The sequence below is a fragment of the Parasteatoda tepidariorum genome, chromosome 6 (assembly GCF_043381705.1).
Source record: "Parasteatoda tepidariorum isolate YZ-2023 chromosome 6, CAS_Ptep_4.0, whole genome shotgun sequence".
In the NCBI taxonomy this organism is placed as follows: Eukaryota; Metazoa; Arthropoda; class Arachnida; order Araneae; family Theridiidae; genus Parasteatoda; species Parasteatoda tepidariorum.
Genome location: NC_092209.1, coordinates 93837025 through 93844623, shown reverse-complemented (window position 1 = coordinate 93844623; position 7599 = coordinate 93837025). Strand labels below are relative to the sequence as shown.

The 7599-nt window shown below is 31.0% G+C and overlaps 1 long non-coding RNA gene across 1 annotated transcript in view; it reads right to left on the bottom strand.

Moving 5' to 3' along the window:
* Positions 1–6929: 6929 nt before the first annotated feature.
* LOC139425781 (uncharacterized) overlaps positions 6930–7599 on the bottom strand; it is a 5974-nt gene continuing 5304 nt past the window's right edge. The window contains exon 3 of the long non-coding RNA XR_011636925.1: positions 6930–7142. This is a non-coding gene — a long non-coding RNA (uncharacterized lncRNA). The remainder of the gene's footprint in view (positions 7143–7599) is intronic.

Sequence of the window (7599 nt, the reverse complement as noted above, 5' to 3'; positions counted from 1 at the left end):
CCCATCAAACTTACTATTCATTCATTTTATCTTTCATTCTTAATATTAGTCTGAAAGAAACTTTTTAAAATTATGAATTTACACAATTTTACACAATCCCTGGACAAATTATTAGACGCATTATAAGATTCTATGTAAAATCTTAATTATCAGGTAGTACTTTATTGTTTTTATGTGACTGTTTGCGCTAGTACATCAATTTGTCAAATTAGGCTATATATAATATAAATTTGACGATAGGATAAATTGGACGATATATTACATAAATTTAGAATACTTATTATATCTTAAAACTTATATTAGTATAGTATAATAATTAGATCAAATGATTAGACACCCTGTAGTTTTTTAATAATGATATGATACAGGGTGATTCTAAAAAGATGGGCAAAATTTTATGAAGTAATAGTACACACCCAAGCAAACAATTTTCATCAAGGAATGTATAGTCGAAAACAAAACCCAAAACCGCTAGAGGGCGTCAAAGTTTATGTTCTTATATGAGGCAAAAACACACAAAGAACGATGAAGTTAAGCTATAAAAGTAAATTTAATGGCATGTGATTACAATAAGTGTTCAAAAACAGTGGCCGGCAGCGACTATGCACGCAGTACAACGGCGAAGAAAAGATAGGTGAACATTCTATACCAGGCATATCACGAACTTTCCCTGCAGCGGCCGAAAGCTTGGCGACAAGTAAGGCAGTGCAGTGACTCGCAACAGGAATGGAGCTTTCACGTTTGCATCAAACAACTTTCCAAATGCGCCAGCACCTTTGCGTTTTGTTTTTGACCATGCATTCTTTGATAAAAATTGTTTGCTTGGGTGTGTACTATCACTTCCTAAAATTTTGCCCATCTTTTTAGAATCACCCTGTATATAAACACACATTTAATTCAAAATTTAGCAATTAATTTTACAAGTGAAACCATCAATCATTTTCATAACATTCTTATGCTTATGTTATGGTTCAATATAAAAAGTGAATCGACCCGACAAACAGGTCAATTACATAAAATCAGCATATTTGATATGATATGTAAACCAATCAATAAATGATATGAGCCAATTACGATGTATCTCGATAATTGATATTTAATCTCATACCCAAAACTTCTAAATGATACGAAGTCATATCGTTCAAATGAAAATTATCAGCAATCTCAATTGCATCAACTAATAAGCATTTATTCAATTAAAGGAAACACATTATAGAAAATAATTTGCAATTTATACTTCAATGATAAAAGCTGCACACATTCAGTTTATTGGGCAAACAGAGCGAGCAAATTACCTTTCTCTTAATTAACTGCCTTGAAAGCTTTTGGTTTCATTATTCTAAATGAAATTAATTTGTTTACAGAACTTGATGCTTGTACGTAATCATTGCTTCCAATTTGGATCCATTTCGCTGGATTCGAACTATCGCATTGAAAGCGGCAAATTCTACAAACTTGAAAATCTAAAGAGTGTAATAATAATACTTTAAAAAAAATAAGAATTTCATCGAGAAATTTAAGATGGATTCAACAAATATGTACCCGTAATGCACGCCTGCTGTTATATTTCGCCAACTCTCTTTGTCCAAACATTGGCAGCGATATAATTAATTCGAATTATTAATTCGAATTATTAATTCGAATTAATTATATCGAATTAATAATTAAAGCGAAAATATTAATTCGTTCATTAAATAGGGACGAGGAAAAAATGAAATGAAATTTTCTGATCGGTTAAGCGTTGGTCGTTGTTTTAAATTTTACTATAAGCGATAAAGATTTTCACCTATTTTATAAATAACATCAGTGATCATTTCTAACTTGAAGTGATAATTTCTAACTATTTGAACAAAAAAAATAGTTTATTGCGCCCATTTAAATATTTAATTATTTTATATTCGGTGTGTCAGATAAATTCAATAAAGAACATGACGTGGTAGAACGTATGGTCCACGGCACCATATATATATTTGTGTAATACCACACACTTTTTTTCTTTCCAATTACTACTATTAGTTCACACTCTATATATATTTATATATCTTGTTCAAATTTTCAATCCTTAACAAAATACTTTTCAAGTTCAAATACATTTTTAAACTTGTAGTGGATGGCGAAGTTAATACATTTTTTTTCAAATATTAATTTATTAATAAATTTAATTAATAAATTTTAGTTTTATATGGGGAAAAAAGTAAATATATAATTATGTAATTATAAAAAAATAACTAAAATAAAACCTTTCTTTGTTAACCTAAGTAGGAATTGACTTCAAATTAAGTAGGAATTGACTTCAAATTAAGTAGGAATTGACTTCAAATTAAGTAAGAATTGACTTCAAATTGAGTAGGAATTGACTTCAAATTAAGTAGGAATTGACTTCAAATTGAGTAGGAATTGACTTCAAATTGAGTAGGAATTGACTTCAAATTAAGTAAGAATTGACTTCAAATTGAGTTGGAATTGACTTCAAATTGAGTAGGAATTGACTTCAAATTGAGTAGGAATTGACTTCAAATTAAGTAGGAATTGACTTCAGTAGGAATTGACTTGAAAAAATATATATTATATTACTTGTTTTCTTATCAAATCGCGTTTTGTATTTATATAGGCAACGGAAGAAAGTTAAAAGCATAAGGAGCGTTAAGATTAGGAAAACTGAAAAATATTGGAGTGTTTTTTTTTTCGAAAAGCCTTTAATAGATAAAAAATCACTTAAGAATTGTTCAATGCGCATAAACTTTACAATACTGTTTACAGTTTTTAAGAAACTCAGAAAAAGAACTTAAATTTTGAATGGTTAAAAATGCATCTTTTAATTAAACGTATAACAGTTTGATTCAATAATTCAATTCAAACCGGGATTCAATAATATCTGAAGTTATTTTGTATCAGCCCGGTATAATAGTTTTTTATAGAATTCCTGATGTATAATCCCAGCAATGGCTGGTCGATACGAATTCCGCACCCCCTTCTCGCACCAGCCACAGTACTGACGTAAAATATCCTAAGACGGATCATGAACTAGAGTGACCTTGCAGTCAGGCTAACCGTGAGAGGTTTATTACAAAGTAACATTGGCAGTCTTAAACTCAAACGTGGGTCGGCTGTTCAACGACAGGTATGACAAGATATAGTACCCGTATTTTTGCCATTTAATAATAATCTGTAATTTCGAAATTTGGTCAGATAAATCTTATTAATTTCTTGTGCAAATTCAAAGGGTGATTAGAAAAAGCACAATATTTTATTTTGTATTTAGTAATAAAAAACATGTGGGGTAGACCCATAATTATCAGAAAATCCAAAAAAAGAATTAATTTTCGCCATCCTCAGTTTTCTGCTTGGAATTACATTATATGAATAAAAATTTTAAAAAAAACAATGGTTTTCGCATGTAAGGCATTCTTTTATCTCATCTTCTTAAATAAATATTTTCTTCGCGTATAAGAAAAAGTAATTTAAACAAAAGTATCCCCTCCCTTAAGAGTTTAACATAATCCTTTGGGTGTAAATCATGCTTTGTTTTATCTCCTCCATCGAGTGCCCCATTTACGAACAAAACTTTTCTCGTTTTAAATGTTCTGAACAAATAAACGGAGACGTCATAAATGTTTGGCAGACATTTTTTGCCAATATTTCTCAAGATGCACTCTGCGTAACGTTTTATGTCTTGTAAAAAAAAAGTCGTTGAAGCCAAGTGCAATTTTCTTTTATTGGAACAACTAAGAAAACGAACATTATAATTTGGAATAAGTTGTGAGACATTACGAACACTTCAGTGCTATCGTATCGTTTTGAACATTTAGAGTATAATAAACAATTTTCGGTGAACGAAACTTAACATATTTATTTAAATTCACGCATTTAAACAAACTGTGGAATTGATTTTCCGTCTCCTATTAATCGTAGGCCGCCTAATTTTGCTGATCGGAGAGCTCAAATTATATATTTCGGCCAGGATAGCGTGGTTGATAGGTCACTGGGCCCATGTCCAAGAGATCGTGAGTTCAATCCCCGCCAGCCGATGACTCCCCGTGTAGTAAATGGTGACTGATTCACGTTAAATCTGTCGATTCACAAAATCCTCCATGTTTCCATAACAAATCAAACCTCTGGGGGTACTGAACCAGGAGTTTCCTTGTCTTCTGGATTGGGTTCAAAATGACAAGACTAAGGAGTTGAACATCAGTAGTCGTAAACCCAACATTAGGTCGGCTGTTCAACGACAGTTATAAAATAAACTTATATATTTAGAGCCGTGATGGTTCAAGAGATGGAGCTTTCGCCTTCCATTGAGGTAAGCCGAGTTCTTATCCCAGTGATGGTTAGTCGATACAAATTCCGCATCCGGTTTGCACTGACCACGCAGTGCTGGCGTAAAATATCCTCAGTGGTAGACGGGTGATGGGTTAGATTCCCCTAACCATCAGGCTAACCCTGGGAGGTTTTCGTGGTCTTCCTATCCATGTACCACAAATGCGGTTTAATTCTACAAAAAAAATGTCCTCAAATTTCTCCCAATATTTCACAAATTTCTCCCAATACTTGATTCGGGAGCTTCCTTGTCTTCTGGGTTGGGTTCAAAATGACAAGGCTACGGAGTTGAACATTAGTGGTCATAAGCCCAAAACAATTGAGTCAGCTGTTCAGCGACGGTTATAAAATTATGTATTTAGAGCCGTTAGAGTGTTCGCCTTCCAATTAGAAGAACTGGGATCTTATACTAGCTATGGTTGGTCGATACGAATTCCGCACCCGGCTCGCACCGACCTCAGTGCTGACGTGAAATATCCTTAGTGTTAGAGGCCTCTTGCCTTTTGGCTAACAATGGAAGGCTTTCGTGGTTTTTCTCTCTGTCTAAAGCAAATTAAAATTAGTTCCATCGAAAAGCCATCCACGAAGGCAAAATTTCTAACAACACTTGATTCTGGAGCTCCCTTGTCTTCTGGATTGGGTTCAAAATGACAAGGCTACGGAGTTGAACATTGGAAGTCGTAAGCTCAAAGTAAAATTGGGTCGGTTGTTCAACGATGGTTATAATACAAGGATATAATTTTTCATCTCGCTTAGCTAACCTATTTTTACACTATTATGAAGTGAAAAAAACATTCTCTTATTATTAAATTTGTTTTTAGATTTATTAATAATTTAATTATTTTTAATTTTCAAGATTATACAAGTTTGTTTAAACCAGGGAATTAAGCTAACTTTGTCATCATTATGATAATTTTAATTTTTTGGATTCAGGTATTAAAAAAGAAGAAAATATCTGCATTGTTGATTTATGAGATAAAAGCAATGATTTTAGTTTTTATATAAATAAACTAATTATTTGGAATTCTAATGTTTCTAAAAACATTTATTTAAATTACATATTTAATCAAATGAATAGAATTAAGAGAATATGTTGTAATGTTTACTTATCTGAAAAACAAATGGACAAACTATTTCAAAGTCTGATAAAAGAAAAACAATGGATACCTAGATAATTAAGCAATTAAGTTCTACATAAAATAATTGAATTAATTCTATGTTATTATTATCAATAAATTTATTAATAACGTCTTTGTTAACTAAAATTATATTCTTACTACGTGCAAATCCAATTCGGGCAAATTCGTTTTTTAATAAATATATAAATGAATTTTTCCTAAATCATTAGAATTATATAAGTAAATATTTACCTTATTAATTATAAAGTTTAAATTTTCCAGTATATTATTACCTTGCTCACATCCATTTCGGATCAATCCAAAGTAACTAACAATTCCAACGCGCTTCAGTAGTGCAGTAAGAATGCACCATACAATTATACCTCTACTTACACTTCTGACCTCTATCAACGTTTATATTTTCATATTTTGCAATCTGGCAAATTAGTAACGAAAATATTTTAAATCATTTTTGAAAGATACTGGAAAATATAAGCTCATTTGAATTCTCTACTCACTGTATAGGTTACATTTTGTATTTTATTCTGTATTTTTCTTGCCTTTTATTTCTATTTTTTGCTTTATACATTTTATTTCCTTTTATTTTTCTTTTTTTTTTTTACTACTTAATATGTTCTATTTCAATTTTTTGGATGTTCCTCACATTATTCAATTGACATATTTTGCTTTTGTTATAGTAATACAATATTAGAAAGCACTCTTTTTAGCGGATATAATCGCGTGAGCTGATGACGAGATTATATCTCATCATTATTTTGTTTTAATTTTCTTTTTTTTAAATAAAAATTTTCTTTAATTTTTTTAAAAATATTTTATTTTAATAATTTTTCTTCTTCTCTTCATTATATTTTTCCCCATATATATATATATATAAGAGAGAGAGAGAGAGAGATCCGTGGTGGCTCAAGGAAAAGAGGACTTGTCTCTTAATAAAACCCAGGTTCGAATCCCAGCGATGGCTGGTCGATATGAGTTCCGCACCCGACTCGCACTGACCAAAGTGCTGAAGCAAAATATCCTCTGTGGTAGACGAATCATGGGTCAGAGTCCCCTTGCCAGCCTAACCGAGTAAAGTTTTCGAGCTTTTTCTGTCCAGGTAATGCAAATTCAGGTTAGTTCCATCCAAAAAATCCAGTTCCATCCAAATTTCCCCCAATGTTTGATCCAAGAGTTCCCTTGTCTTGTTGAATGGGTTTCAAATTACAATGTTGTGGCGTTGAACAGCGGATTTCGTAGTCACAAACTCAAATTTAGGCAGGCTGCTCAAGTTCGGTTATTAAAAAAAAATTTAACTATGTTTCGTTTAAAATTAAAAGGTGTTTCATTTAATATTAAGAATTAGTAATTTTCTAATAAGTTAATTAATTTATTAAAGTGATTTTGTATAAAGTCATAATAAAAGAAATTGATGATTTATGATAATAAATGCCAATTAAGTGAATAATTAGCAAAAAAATACAATCGATGAAAATATACGTGATGAAGAATTATTTATATTATTTTGTACAATGCACATCAATAATTTTCCAATACAATGTATACGTTATTTATAAATTCAACACGAAATTAATTTTTTTTCCAACTAAATACACACAGAGTAATGAAACGTAAAATTTTGCAGAAAGTAAAATGCTGCCACAAATCGTAAGTACAATCGTCTTGTTCCAATGATGACAACACGCCAATCTGCAAAAGAATTAAGCGGAATTTAAAACGGGAAAAATATTTTCCATGGCATTAAAACAACAAATTGAAAGTGGAAAAAAATTCTATAAATACTTTACGCATTTAACAATGAAGTTCAGGACGGCGCCATTATATAATAATAAATAAATAAATAAATAATTGAAAATTCGTGGGATAAAAAGTTTCGTGTTTTAGTTTCATATCGGGAAGTAATAAAAAATATAATATAGGAGTGAAAGTTCGGTACCCATCGTTACTGAAATATACATATATATCACGGTCTCTATAGTTGATAAGTACCGAATTTCAATGATATATCGATATTTAAGACTATTTTGCGAGATTTTTCTTGTTTTACTAATTTATGTTATTTTTTTCGGGTCGCATTCATTTCATCGACAATCACTTCATCGACAAGCCATTTCATAGACACCACTTCATCGACAGACCATTTCAT